The sequence below is a fragment of the Numida meleagris genome, chromosome 5 (genome assembly GCF_002078875.1).
Source record: "Numida meleagris isolate 19003 breed g44 Domestic line chromosome 5, NumMel1.0, whole genome shotgun sequence".
Lineage (NCBI taxonomy): Eukaryota > Metazoa > Chordata > Aves > Galliformes > Numididae > Numida > Numida meleagris.
The window spans coordinates 39,637,849-39,653,733 of record NC_034413.1 but is presented as its reverse complement, the minus strand read 5'-3'; the positions used below and the strand labels follow the sequence as shown (position 1 = coordinate 39,653,733).

Below are 15,885 nucleotides of genomic sequence, written 5' to 3'. Positions count from 1 at the left end.
GACTGCAAATATCAATAATGATTACAACAATATTTCACAGTAGGCTACAAACACTTTTAAATGAATGGTTTTTTAATTTTTTTTTTCTTCTCCTGAGGAGACAAGAGGCTTTCAATAAAGTATTTTGACACATTTTTCCTGTAATTTGTTTGTGGTACCGCATAAATATTTATAAATACAGAAACTACGCTTTCAAGAATTATCACCAAACATTTTGTGTCTGAAGTCTTAAAGTTACTCCATTCTTTCTTTTTACTCTTCCTAGTTTCCAGTACATTAGAAACAAAAGAGATTAAAAACACAGTTACTGTTCTTAGGATCAGTAACTTCTCATTCCCAAACAACACAAAAAGCAGCTGGTCACTGGGCAGGGAACGCTTCCCATCCCTATAGCCACCTTGTTACCCAGTTAGGGCCTCCAAGTACTGGAGCTACTTGTTTTATAAGCTACTACCAAATATGAGATGAATTTCAGATCCAGAACTGTGACAACAGTCTTGGCAAATCATCTTGAGGTTGGGAAATACTGGACATCTTGGAAGAACAATTTTTAGCTTAGTGGTCTATGAGCTCACTCCCCAGAGGACTGCTGAGAGCATTCTCCTGTTAAGACTTTATATAATGGTAGAGGAAAATGGTAATAAATTATATTACATAAAGTGAAATCAAAGATACTGCTGCAGTATAACTGCAATACCCCAGATAGCGCTAAGTGGCTTTTCTGCCAGTTAATTACTTTGAGACAACATTAACTTTTTTGAACATTGAAAATGCCTGTCACCATGGCACATTCATGTGAAATTTGCAGATATCTCAGAATGGAGCAATAAAAAAAAAGCCAGACTGTTACCCTTTCCCTCAGAATAATGTCATTTTATCCCTCTTATTTTTTCCAGTCTCGTTTCTCCTCCTCATACCAAATGACAGCTCTGTAAAATAAATAAATAAAGTAATAATATTTACTTGAACTGCTGCACTGAGGCATGGCTTAAAGTTGAATCCTATTCTAAAGATAGAATAAAAAGTTGACTATTTCTGGGTACATTCATTTTCTTTAATGAAAGAAGAGGAGAAAGTATGAATGGTTTGCAGATTAGAAATTCAAATGCAAACATATAAAAATAATCCATCAGCATTACTGCATCATGTTCATCCACTGTCTAAAATGAGTACGGTGCAGATTGTAACAGCTAAGGAATTTTAACAAAGGCTTCAAGGACTGGCCAGACAAGAAGCAGATGAAGAAAAAATGCAGGTTTAGATAGGAAATGTCTAAGTGCAGTTGAAAAATGTGAGGGCTGTCTTGGACTAGAGACCTGCTTCTTTAGAAAATCACTGAAAAAAAAAATTAAATGCAAAAAGTAACTGTACCACGTAACAAGTGACATGCTGAAATTGTAGTGATACAAAGAAATAGCTGTTCATAATAAAACATTGCACAAATGGAATTAAAAAAAATAATAAAACCAACATCCTGGAAGTCTGAAATGCCAGTTTCATATAGTAATCTCTATAGTTATCAAAAGGAGGACAAATGGGGGAATGTAAGAGGAAAAAAAACAAGAAAAAACCAAATATTTAACTTTGTATAGACTCTCACAATACATGGACTTATGCACCAGTGTATTCCTACAAAGATTTTCAGATATTCTATATGCAAAGGACTAAACAGTAATGTTGGCTTATTGCATATTACTTCTAACCTGATTCAATGGAACCACTGATATGTCGGAGTATTGGATAATGTAAGATTGTGATTATGCTACTTGGTATCATCAGCTTCTACTTATTTGGCAAGGTCTCAGTCTCCTAAATACTTCCATCACAGCCATCTCAAATTCCCACATGCATATACAAACTCAGTTCCAAAACTACTAACACGCAGTCACCACCGCACCCTGGACATAGCACGGATGCCCACCACCACGTGTGCAGGACCTTGTATGAGACTGCGCCCTGGATTTCTCTTCCTGGGCTCTTCCTTACCTGCGTCTTATGACTCTTAGGTTGTTTTGGCAAACGCACAAGAAAGTGTACTTCATGGGATTAGCATGGTAGGAAGAGATACCCATCCAGCTCTATCAAAACAATAACAAGGGGGGAAGTGCCAAGCTGAGGTCAGAACAGGAAATTTCAGCAGGCCAAGAACAACAACTTGTGACAACCTTAAAATCAGAAAAGATTATTTTTTTCTCCCTTCTACTTGCTTGCCAGACTAACAAGACTTAAACCAAGCTGATCTCCTCAAAAAGAAAACTTGATAGATATCAATTTAATGTTATATTTGCACAGTTTAAATTCACCTCATTTAAAACTCTCGTTTTCTTTTGTGTATTTTGTTTCTGTTTATTTAGATAACATTTCTCTCTATGTCAGGAAAATGAGTGTATGACACACTTCCTAATTATTTTTCTAGTGTATTGCCACTGGTCTAGGCAGGATGAGGTCTCTGCAGTGAAAGCAGCAATAACCAATATGCTACAGGACCAGGGCATATAATAAACTCTGACTGCTGGGGATTGATGTTGTACATGAATGTAATGATGTTGCCCCCACAGTGCTGCAAGTATGATTTTTACCTGACCCAATGTGCTGCTTTTCACTTTATAATTAAAAGTTAGATTCTTTATTATGCGCTATTGAGAAGGCCAACACCTCTCCTGGTTTTACATAGAAGTACGCTACAGAAATCTACAGAGTTCCTCATCTGAAGACAAGTCTGTGCTTGGCTCAGTGCAGAACAAGTTGGGATAATGAGAAATCACTATAGCTTTTTTGAATACACGCAGAGTATGTTTAGGCTCTCAAAGCCATAAAGAAGTCAAATTTTAGGTTCCTTTCTTTGCTGCAAAGAAGTTTAAGGGAAATGGTTTTTCTAACAGCAGGCTTAAGAGTAAGTTTCCCGTAAAATATTCAACTTAGTTCAAATTGCATTTCTTTCTTCTTTATAATGTTGTATAATATCTGAAAATGCCTGGTTATTTGGAGGTGATGTTGCTATGCAACCGCTTCACCTTTCTTTCCCTGCTTGTGAGGATGAGCAGGTGGTAATTCCTTGTAAATGTTTTAACCAAACTTGCAAACAACAGAATAGGTGGAAAACTGTTTTCCTGGTGCTTTCATAAGTTCGAGCTTATTTCAGCTAAACTTAATTCTTTTTTCAAGTGGCATGGTATTCTCTTAGGCAAACAGACTTGTGAAAAAATAGAAAGGTCAAGTTAAAGTTTTACAAAGAAACAAAAAAATACCCAAAGAAGGCAAAAAGAAAGGAACTCTGCAGAAAAGCCCAATCGCATATATGCACAGGCCTGATATTAGTGGAGAGAGAATCAAAGATCTCATTTCAGCGAGGCATTATGCATGTGCTTATCCAGCTACTTAATAAACCATAGAAAAGGAGAGGCAAGTAACACGGGAAATAAATGAAAGGCTACATGAAAGTATTTGACAATGCCTCAGTACCATTTTTACGCCTCTTTTACAGTGCTGGTATATGAGATTTACTAAAACCTGTATAAGATTTGACTTGCAGCTCAAAAGAATGGAGAATAACACAAGTCTCTGGCAAGACTCAGTAAGAGTCTTTGCTCTTCACATTCAGTACTCTACAGTATCTTTTTAGCATGTGAATTTTTCCCTCTTAAAGATAATACTGTATATATAGATCAGGTGCTTCACTGCTGTGCTTTCTTTTATATAGCAATAACAGAATCCATGACTGTAACTAATTTCTGGCATTCAGCCAGCCCGTACCACCTTGCTTTTCTAGTTCTCTGCCTCTCCCTCTGCCTGCTTCCTTCTGCCCGCTCTAATCCCAGTCAGGTTTCATAGCCTCAGCCTCTGGGTTTTTTGCCTGACGCGCTGCTGTGCCCTCTCCATCACCTCTCAGGCTATCATTTTTACTTAGTAAAGGAAGGACTGGAACAAGAAAAAAGAAAAATGAGGAAATGAGAGAGTATTTTTTCCATGAAAGAGAGACCAAAGACTTTTTTAAAGCAATGTATATGGTACACCTCCAATTCAAACGGATGTAAGCGGCCTTAAATTGGCTAGAATACAAATGAACAAGCAAAAATAGAATAGCTCAGTTCCTTCTTTGTTATGGAAATACTCTCAGCATGAAAAAAGTTTATGATACGCTGTCCTGGGACCTTTGTGGGCATTGCTCTCCACCTGCAATATGAGACTTCACCAGCTAAAATCAGATTTTCAGTGTTTGCTACTTATAACTATCTGAAGTCACAAGAAACTGCATGTGCATCTTTAAATATTATTTAAAACTTGAAATTGTAAGAAAAAGAACACAACACCAAATTCACTCAAAACAAATGCAAAAAAAAAAAAAAAACACCACCAAAAACATTTCTTCCATTACATCTGAAATTATGAGAAGCAGAATAAAGTCAGTAGTATCTACCCTGGTTTCTCATCTATGTATAATTCTGTACAATTAAATGGTACTGCACAGATTTGTTACTTAAAGTTTGGATATTGTCGCCATAAGCGCACCATGGACAAAATTTAAGAAAATGATTATAGTTCCATATTCAGAGAATCTGAATAAATGAAGCTTGGAACTCCTCAGATGGACTCCCCCAGTACATACGTCCGAAGAAGGTACTAAATTAAAAATTCAAAGCACCACAGTTCTGCTTTGTCCAACTTGAATACGTGTGTTATCTTTAACGTTACTTGGTTGCATTTTCCTCTGTTTCAATGTGCGTATCAATATTTTCTCTTTTCAAGTCTGTAAATGTGTCACTAGTTCACAGAGTATGGATTTTTTCCAATTCAACACATTACTTGTCTCCTTTATTTCATGTACAGTTGTTGGCTTCACAAAGAAGAGTTCCTGACAGCTTGCTACAAACGCTAGAGATAACCACAAATAACAAGGCTGAGATTGGACAAGCTTTCCTGTATAGGTTAATAGCACACAGAAATCTTCATTTCTTTTTGGCCAAACAGAGTTTGGAGGGGTAGCTTAAAAAGGTGTTCATCTGATTTCTCTGTGCCTCTTTAATAGAACACAAACCATCAGCCCAGCACCTGGATAAAAAAAATTTCAGGAAATCACAGAATTCCAGTTTCAGTATCTACTCAAAGGGACAGGACTCATTACTTTCAATGTTTGCTATCTGTGAGGTAATTTCTGGAATACCTGCAGAAAGAAGGCAATGCTATTGTGCCACCTCACAGTAATGTTCCATCAGACACTAACACAGATAAATACATTTCCTGGATTACACATGCCACAGAAACCATTGGCATTGGCAGAGCATCACATTTCAAGTCTGTTCTCCGAAATAAGACTCATGATGGGATATCAGAATTGGAAAGCATCAACACTATTTGTGATACCTCGAGGTTGTTACATTCATTAATTGCTCTGAATGTTAATGGTCATTTAATCGTATGTTGTGCGATGCAGCGGCAAGTATTTTGTAAAGGTTAATGAAGCCTTTAGGCAGTTATGATCCTTACAAAATTCCCTGACCTTCGCATAAAAGCTTGTTCCTCTAAAATATTGCTATTGACAGTAAGTGTTTCACTGAGGAGGGAAAATCCCTGCCTTTATAACTGCCGGGAGTGGAGATGGAGGCAGAGAGTGGAAGAGAGACTGGAGTAAAGCATTATTAGACTTCTCACAATATACAAGCAGAATTAGCATTCACAGAAACCATTCATTAAAATGGATCACAAACACTTTCAGAAAATTGCCGCGCCAAAATTTGCTGGCAGCATTTCGAAAAGAAACGCGTAGTGTTGGTGCATCTCTGGGATATAATTCAAGAGGGGGACCGCAGTTCTCCCACACACACAGAAGGTTTGCTAAGGCTGCCACAACAAACGCAGATAAAGGGACAGCTGGAGAAGCAAGCTGGACAGCACGTTAAAAAGAGGGGTAGTGAAGTGACTCCAGGGATCCCCCTTCTCAGCTGTATGTTTTCTAAGTAGCAGTTGTGGAGAACAGTGTTGTGTTTAGCTTAACGTATTTCTCAGTACATACAGATTGAGATCCAGAGCATACTGCAATCCCTGTTGGACTGCACTGTTAGTGTCTGACTTAAGGAACTCTGTTTCTTAGGACAGAGTAAGGAACACGCATGAGGAGCAGTTAGTGTAAGTGAAGACTTTAAACCATTAGAGTACATTTAAAGTCTGCAGAGCTCAGCACAGCCCAGATGTGACACGTTCAAATTGCTGATAACTAGTTCACTGTACATACCGTCTAGGCATGGAGGCAGTGAGCAGTCAGAATGCCTATCTGTATGGCTCCTAGATTCAGGATACAGGATTTGTTGAGTTTTCAGGGCCCAGGGCAAGGGGAGCTGATGCAGGAATTGGCAGGACACCCTAGAGAAAACACACCTGACAGAATTAATTTTTTTAGCATTAATATAAAACACAAGTGGGAAAGAATATAACCTTTGCAGTGAGGCAGCAGATAGAATACTGGTGTTAATAGCCTATACTATGCAGATTTGATCATGTGAGTATGTTTCTCTGAATGCTGATGAACCAGAGCAAGTGCCAGGAGAGAGCTGTCCCTTGCACCATCCCCGGGACGTGATGGTGGCTCAGACTTCCAGGGCTGGGTGCTCAGTGCTCCTTTAGGCATTGGACTGTGCTATTCACCACCAGGTGAAGCAGACTTGTTCTGCAGTGATCCTGTTATTTGTTCTTTCATTTAAGCTGTCTGTAGCAAGCAGAAAGTAAAGTACCAAATCTATAGGACTGCATTTTTTTCCTCCAATTGGTCTTTGTTCATGGCAATTATATTTCTTCATAATAAGGCAGCAAGATTTAGTATTTAACACCACTTGCACAAGCGTCATCTTAAACATATTAAATCCCTTCTGAAAATAACAGTAATAACGTATTTACTTCCAGCCTCACTAATAGGCGGCTAGCTGAAAGGCATACTGATAGCTGATCAGCAAGCTGAATTTTTCTAGTTCTAAAGGTTCAATGTTTGGAATTCTACTCTGTGACATGATCAGAAAATGTATTTACTACAGAAACTGAGCTGGAGATTCCTGACTGTTGTTCTGGGCTACGGGACTTAGGTAAAATCTCTGTCACAAACAGACTCCTGGCTAAAGGAGGGAGGGCAGACTATGCATTGGCTGCTCAACAGACACAGCCGTAAGGCAGCTCTCCCTGGCAAAGCTCTCTATTAATAAAGTGCTGCCATCTTTGATAGATGCCAGACTGAGTCCTCCTCAGCTAAGGAAGTGCCTTTTAGTTGTCCCACATAATTCACCTCCTACCTTGCTAGTGTTAGTAGAGAGAAGCATTTGAAGACCATTTTATTCCAAGCATCCTTTGGAGCAGCTGAAGTTAGAGGAGGAAGAAAGCACCTCAACTAGGAAAAAGAAAGATGTAAGGCAGAAGCTTTACCTATGCCAAATATTTTTAGTTCACAGCTGCAAAAAAAGGAGTGCAAGTTTTTTCATGCACATAACTCTAAAGGAGAGTGGAAGAAGCAGAGAAACTCTGAGCTGCACAGCCAGCTCTCTCAGCCAACCAGATACTGTGCAGGTTTCAGATCCTACAGGCTTGGGCTCTTAGGTGGTTGCAGATATATTTGTGGGAAGATGATGCGTGAGCTGCAGGAAACAAGATATTATCACTCTGTGCTTTGTATATCCACAATATGTTTTGAAATAGCATCAATTTTTATGATGAAGACCATTTGCAAATTTAGGGCATGCTCAAACAAAATGTATTTCATTCATGTGGAGAAATATAATTCCCAAGGCTGAACACTCCTAGCTGAACTTGGCTGTGATTTTTTGTTCAGAAATTTTCCAACAAGAGAGAACCTCAAGTTAAAGAAACCCTTGCTGACAGCTTATGTGGTTGGCCAGACCTTTCTGAGCGACTTTATGAACATGCATGGTTGAAACTTATAAGAACACAATCTTTAAGGGTGTTACTTTTGCCTGGCATACTCCTCTTCTGCTTCTAGAGTGCTAACCCAAATCTTTGTCAGGTCACATACTTAACCCTTAAAATCATAGACTTGTTTGAGTTGGAAAGGGCCTGTAAAGGGCATCGAGTCCGAGCACTCCCTGGCAATGAACAGGGACAGCTGCAGCTAGATTAGGGTGCTCAGAGCCCTGTCCAGCCTGACCTTGAGTGTCTCCAGGGATGCAGCATCCACCACTTCTCTGGGCATCTCCTTGTTTTCCATCCCAACCACTGCGTGTTACCTGACTGGCAGCTTCTCTTCATTTGGACATCCCAAAGTATGGAAGCACCAAAACAACTGGTTTTGAAGCTCAGAAGTATGCTGAGCTCGTGCAGTACCATCAAGTTATACTGCCAGCATCACTCACAGCTCCATCTTCTTCCCCTGACATATTGCAAAGTGGCTCCACCCTTGTGCATTCAAAAGCAGAGTCTTAAAATACTTCTTGCCACCTTTTGTTTTGTGGTTTCCATGTACCCACTGAGAATCTGCTGATGCTTATTGAGCTCCTCTGGCTTCAGTGATCACAGCTTTTGAAAGATGAGACGCTGCTCAGCTGGGAACCATTTACCATTAACCTCTGTTGAATATTCAGTAAATTTGCTACTTGCACATATTCTTCAAAACTCAGTTCTGCCAAGAAAACTGAGATCCATTTTCAGAACGGTGAGAAACCAGGGGGCTTTACAGCCTGCTGCCCCCCAGACTTTTCTTCCAGTTGCCTTCTGTCTTCTCTTACAATGATTTGTTTTAATCATTAAATATAACTGATATTTTCTTTGGAGTGAAAGATATTTTTCTTCGCTATGTGAGACAAGTTTGTGGAGAAAGTTAATATTTTTTATTAAAAAAATCTGATACAGTTAGGACAATAAAACTGAGCTTTCAGGCGTACAAGCTGGCAGTGGCAACAATATTATTGCCTGCACTTTTATAAAGGAAGCTTAGCACTTAGGTAGAGCCTCTGGAAATCCATATGATAATTCAAATATTATTCTTTTCAATTAAGCGCAGTTTATATTTCGTATATCTAGATGGCCAGTCAAGAAGGATCTTACACCATGGCTGTAAGTTCCCTTTTAAGGCAAATAAATCTAGTCAGCACCAATTGCCATTTTCATGATAACCAGATGCATATTTTGAGACAGAATCTTACCATGATATTTAGTACAAAGATACATTTTGTGCCGAGAAACTGAGTAAAAGCTTTCAAATTTCACAATTTACTGTATCGTAAATGCAGCTGATGTATGAAGCAAGTGATATATACAGTTGTACCACAAGAAGCTAGCCAATCATACCAGTTAGTTAACTGATTTCATAAATGAATGAATAACTGCTTCATCTAAGTTAGGACTTTTTTCTTACTGCTGTGCAAGATCTTAATATCATTAGATCAAGATATAGTACGTGAAAGGCCAAGTTAACTCCTCTAATGAGATCCAAAGCCCTTACAAAAATAAATGAAAACAATGTGAAATCCCAATCCATGCCAACATGAGGTACTAGAATAGCAGCTACAGCAATCATTACGTTCAGCTTAAAAGAGCCCCCAGACCGCTTCTGTGAAAACAATAGAGGCTGTAAAGACCATAGCACACGGGTGTCCAACCTTTTGGCTTGCCTGGGCTATGAGTGAAGAGGAATTGCCTTGGGCCACTTCTACGTAGGTCACTCCAAAAGTAATGCCTCCTATTTATTTCCATGGAAACTGAAACAGATACAAAAAGCACAATAACACTATTTGATGGAGCAAATTCTCAACTACAAAACACTATTTTTCCATGTTGTCACTACCATTAGCTGTGCATTTTTGCCAGCGATGAACAAAAGCCTACATGCCACACTTACAAAAACCTGTACCAGCAGAGATGACCCACTGCCTCTGTTGTCACTGCTGAAACACACCACTCACCACCTCACTGTGCTCACATCCACTGCTTCATCTCCATAAACATTCAGTAAGCGTCATTGAACATCAACGGGTGACATTTTTTTCTGCATAGAAGAATTCAACCTTTGCTTCATCTGCACTTCCATGTCAGATGCCATTCAGTCAGACTGCGCCTCTGCTGCCATCTGTCACATGGCAACAAAACATAACAGAACACTGGTGGGAAGTTTCAACCTCTACTGCCATGCCACCAACGTCTGTCTCTGTCATGGGCCAACAGAATAAAACAGAAGGCATTACTTTTGGAGCAGCTCTCATCAAATATATACTATAGTAGATGTATATAAAGTAAGAAAAAAACACTTATTTTAAGTCTTAATTTTCTTATTAGAACAAAAAAATAGAGCAACACAAACAAAACTAGTGGGATATTTTACCTTGTTTTTGTGAAATTAATGCATCAGGCTGGTTCAATGGCAGTGGCTGCAATTCTTACTGAGTAGAGATTCTGGATGAAATTTTACTCTTTTTGTGCTTCATCCTTCAAAGTGGTTGTTTACAAACGCACATACTGCCAGAAAGTGATGAAATGAATGAGGTGTGATTGAGAAGTGACAGATGTTTCCCTTTGGTAAGAGAGGGCTTGTAAAAGTCTTGTAAAGAGATATGAACAAATTTTGGTTTGCAACTCTAAACATTCAGTTTGAAAATTCACAAGTAATGTATTTATGTTGACTGAAAATGGAGTTGCAAATAAACCAGAACATTAATGATTTTTTCAGCAATCTTGAAACTCAAATTCCTTTATCACAACGGAAAGCATTGCTGCACATCTTTTCACTGCTCACAGGACTTAGCCAAAGTATCAAAATGCATAAATTTATTTGCCATCGCTTGAGTTGGCATTGCACCCTCCCCATGCCCTGGTTTCAGCCCAGAAGTGGTTCGTGGCACACCAATGTTCGTTCGGTGCTGAGGGGCCAGGATGGGCACTAGGCAGGAAGTGCCACTGCCATGACAGCGCGGGGCAGGGGGCAGCCACAGTGCGAAATGTGCTGGGCCGTGGGTTGGACATGCCTGCCGCAGCAGACCACAGACCAACAGGTGAATGTCTGAAAACAATATTGCGTAACCATAAATCAAGCAATAAGATTCACATTGTCTACTTCTGCAGCATGATGTTGAAAATGCCACTGCTACTTCATCTTTACACTTTTATGCTCGCAACATCAAAACCAGAGCAATCTATTGACAAACGCGTGTCCTTTCTACCTGACTGCAATCTTCATCTTTTGTTGCTGCTCTTGTTTCAAAGCCCCGTGGGTTTGGGTTCATTTGATCCAATCACAGAACAAGCAAGTGGAAGTATCAAAGATCTTAGCTCATCTGAGAAAGCAAGAGGATGAAAAAGAAAAAAGCCCAATACGTATTAGCTAATTAAAAAAAATAAGAGAGGAATTGGGATAAAGCCATGTTTGATTTGGAGATTTTGAGGCTACGCTGGCACAACAGAACTTACAGATCACTACCTACCCATGGCTGACACCAAAATAACAATGATCTACTGCTAGGAGCTAATGAAATCATTACTCTTGGGCAAGTAATCAACAGCCATTCCTAACAATTGCTGTGGATTTGCACCACTTTTAATTTTGCATAGAAACTCTGCCCTTCAATACTGTGGATGAAAGACAAAACAGAGCTATTGCAAAATTCTCTGAATAAAGGTAAGTGAAAAAAATAGCAAAAGAAAGAGGGGGAGAAACTATCTAGATTTATTTTTTCAATAATTATTTTAGGTAAACAGCAGGAGCAAGAGTAATATGCAGTTTATAAAACTGCACTTTAAATTTCTCTTAAGCTACACTGCTTGTCACCTTCCTCCCAGGCCATCCCCTTCATTCAGCAGGAATTGCACCGTGCATTAAATTCAGCATTCTGGCTGAAAATAATTTCAAACCGAACACTATAGCAGATTTTTTCCTCCTCCTCCACTCCACAGCTATTACAGTTGTTCCAACTCACGTTAGAGCAAACTGCAAAAGCCAAAAATGGTTCGACGGGCACAGAGCAGATCTGCCAGGATTTAGGGTTATGTCTCATTCGCTATGCAGGGGAAAAGACCTGTGCAAGCTCTCAACTATTTTTTAGAAGTACCTTTTTTGTTCACTGGTAATCCTAGATATCACCAGTAATACCAGACAAAGTTTTCTTATTTGGGTTTTGCTTTCTCACAGTTTATATAGGACATTGACTTCATTACATGAATTGGCACAGCTGAAGGACAAATTACTGATGGCTTCCTTGCCCCTTTGCCCTGACCTATAAACAATGAAAACAAATACATGTTCTAGACCCAGAGAAATCCTGGAATAAATCTAATACTTTTACAATGACTTTTATTGTTTCTCGAGAGAGATCTTTTTTCTTTTTGTTATTTTACTTTTATGACAAGGTTAGGTTGCTTAGTTTTATGACAAATGGTCTTACATTTTTTTTAATTATTATTATTTTTTTTTAAACTTAGGTCAGGTTTGCACTACAAGGAGCTATCAGCTGGTAGCAACCCTGAGGAGTTAGTCAGTCCTTTCCCTTCTACTTTACTGTCCTTATAGAGTTGGCTAGCATTTCTTTGTGGTTATGTAATATAAAATACTACCACCAAGACCTTCAAACTAAGGGTTTCATACTGGTTAGTGTTTATGATTACTCACATTTAAAGCCATCCAGCTTTCCACAGCACAGAGGAAAAGCTTCAGTCTGCCTGGAACCGCTGACATACATGTTGCTCTTTCTGCTGCCCCTGCCATTTTTCTGTAATTCCACTGTTGCCATGTCTGGGAGGATAATAGTGGGGAACAGGGAAAATACACTTCTATGCTTCTTGCATTGCACAACCATTTTTGTTTTCTGTTGTGCATATTCTAGCAAGCTTCCTTCCAGCATGCTAGGCCTATTACTATACAAATATTTATGTCTGCTTCCAGAAAATAAATTCCAGTGGGAATTTCTGTAAGGGATTGTTCTAACGCGTGCTTTCTGCTGTGATTTATTCTCCCAGATTGATCAAATTTCAGATCAATTCTCCGGGCATGACAAATATTTTCTGGATGTTTGGTAACCTGACCTTCAAAAGGTTGTTTTCTTCTACTGTCAGTAGCATTACTCATGTGCCACCAGAGCCACACTTTCTGATGCTTCTCAGATGCCTAAGCATACACTATCCACTATCTGTGTTACGGAAAATGAAGAAGAAGAAAGATAACAATGGCCACACTTAGAGGAAGCTAAAGTTCACTAAAATCAGAACAAATACATTTACTGATCTTGGTAGGATGTGCATCTCACAGACTGATTAATGGATTAAGCAATATCACAGTAGAAGTCATTGCATGAGATGATCACTGAAATCGAGTTTCTAGAGTCCCAGCCTGGGACTTAGTGCAATCCATCTCCCACACAAAGTCTGCTCGTACCAGTTTGGCTTCTCAATTCGTATGATTTAGGAAATTATTGCCTGGACAAAACAGGAATCTGTTCAGGAACAGTCTCATTATAAGAAAACAGTACTATGATACAACCACCAAATAGTAATAAGACCCAAATAAGCTAGTACTGTTGAAATGGACAGCAACGCTAGAAAAAGAGCCTTTGGACTGATACTGATTAAGGAAAAAGATGTTACAACTCTGATCATGTTAGGCAGAACAGAGTTCCGCTTGTTTACATCTACTTGCTTCTGCCAAATAGTTCACAATAATAACTGAGTACTGCTTTGCAACGTTACAACCAACCCTAGGATCAGTAAGAAAAAAAGTAAATCAGCCACACTGTAATGTATCTATAGTACTGGAAAGGTTAGAGGCATATATTTTTTTTTGTCTTAGAAAGACACTATAGATGGAAGTGATACCTGTCTTTAACAGCAATACAAGGGACTTAATAAAGAAGTGGCATTATTCCTCCGTACTAAGTTTAGCCTCAACAGCTTGTCTCATCCTGAAGTCTTCAAAATTGCTGGGAACAGGAAATGCTACCAATACAATACCAAACACAAAGGAGACAGATTTCAAGAGATAGTCCACAATTTCTAGTTCCTCTCCTGGTGAATCAAAGATAGAGCACAGCAAATAAATTAGCAAAAAGAAAAGTGCTTTTCCATCTCACTTTCAAGACAATACTGCATGGATGAATGTTCCCAGCCCTGCTAGATTTCTACCACCAATCAGTACTCCATCATTTTGTCAACATTTGCAATATTGTCATTTTAAATTATACTACAGCCACAGAGAAAGTACCTGATGTGTCCAAATGATGAACCACCAACTCCTGCAGCAACACTTATTTTCTGCTGGGTAAACCACTTCATTTCCGCATTACGAGGAGTTCTTTTGGAGCTGAAAAATAGCATGTTACTAGCACAGAAACATTTGCAATCCCCAAATCCTTTCTTTTCCCTCCTCTTGCTATGCTCTCCCCTGCCCATCCATGTTTAAAAATGAGATGGGAGTAAAAACAGCTGGAACTTCTCATCTCTGTTTTTTCCAGCACTCCCTCATCATTCAAGACTGTTTCATGTGTACCTCAAAGAATTGTGTAGTGCACCATCTACAGAAATACTACAGATTACGCAGACTGTGGAAACAGGCAGGTGCTCATCTCATCATCCTGCTGAACATTTAAGACACGCCTGGAATGACAGCCACCCATCAGCTCTTGGGAAAAACAAACAACCCCAAAACCACATCATTACAAATGGACTTTGCACCAGAGAGGCTTTAACATGAGAAATAGGTGATGGCAGTGGGAGACGTGCTTGAAAGGTATGCAGAGTAGGATTTTATCCCCTGGGCATAAAACTTTAGAAGCATATTATGTGTCCAGATTGAAAAAAATATTATTTTTTTTATAAAAAGAGAGAATAGAAACATCTAAATGTACCCTAACATAAATGCAAATTGAAGTGAAATGCTTGAAAATCTGTTGGAGTGCCTCCAGAGGAGGGCCACAAAAATGACCCAAAAATGGCCTGTCATTATCTGAAGGGGAGCTACAGGAAAGAAGAGGACAGACTCTTTAGCAGGTTCTGTCATGATAAGACAAGGAAAAATGGTTTCAAATTTAAAGAGAATAGATTTAGGTTGGATATAAGGAAAAAGTATTTTACGGTGAGGGTGGTGAGGCACTGGAACAGGTTGCCCAGAGCGGTGGTGGATGCCCCGTCCCTGGAGACTTTCAAGGCCAGGCTGGACGGGGCTCTGAGCACCCTGATCTAGCTGTGCATGTCCCTGTCCATTGCAGGGGAGATGGACTCTGAGTGTCCCTTCCAACTCAAAAGATTCTATGATTTCACAAGCACTGCTACAGGATTTCACTTCATCCAGGAGGCTTCCTTGTCCAATATGCAGCATTACCCTGAGTTATTTCAGTTGCCTTACAAACACTGGTAAAATGCTTTTGTTTGTTCACTCTACATTTATCTATCACCTTTCACCACAGAATTAGAGATCTTTCATATGTCACATGTGGTCAATTAATGCAAAATGCCTTTGCAGCCAACATCGCAGCAGGTGATCCTGGAGCCTGGTGGATGCATCCAGCAGAAGGCAGCATCCCCTCATCCTGCACTAGGATTCCTGGCTCAGCACCAGTACCTGGAAAAACGAACCTCACAGCTCGTTATTCCTACACCATGGTGTTACGCCTGATGCCTAATGTCAAAGATCTACTTCATTGCACTGCCACAAGGTCTGATCTTTCTTGGGAAACGGCAGTTCAGACATTTAGGTGAGTATATTTCAAGTAGAGGAATGGAAGTGAAAAGCACTTTTAAAGCAAAAGTCTATAACTGAATATAAGAAAAGCACCTGATGACAAAGAATATGCTTCCGCATGAAACTGGCTATCTGAATTTTGGAGAAACGTAACGTTTTTTGGGTTGTTTTCTTTTCTTGTTGTTGTTGTTTGAAGCAATTACTACTTTTCTGTAACACTGTTATTTTAGTGGTAAATT

The 15,885-nt window shown here is 39.3% G+C and overlaps 1 long non-coding RNA gene across 1 annotated transcript in view; it reads left to right on the top strand.

The window, feature by feature from the left end:
- Positions 1–15,659, top strand: part of LOC110400475 — a 109,886-nt gene extending 94,227 nt beyond the window's left edge. The window contains exon 3 of the long non-coding RNA XR_002439875.1: positions 15,428–15,659. This is a non-coding gene — a long non-coding RNA (uncharacterized LOC110400475). The remainder of the gene's footprint in view (positions 1–15,427) is intronic.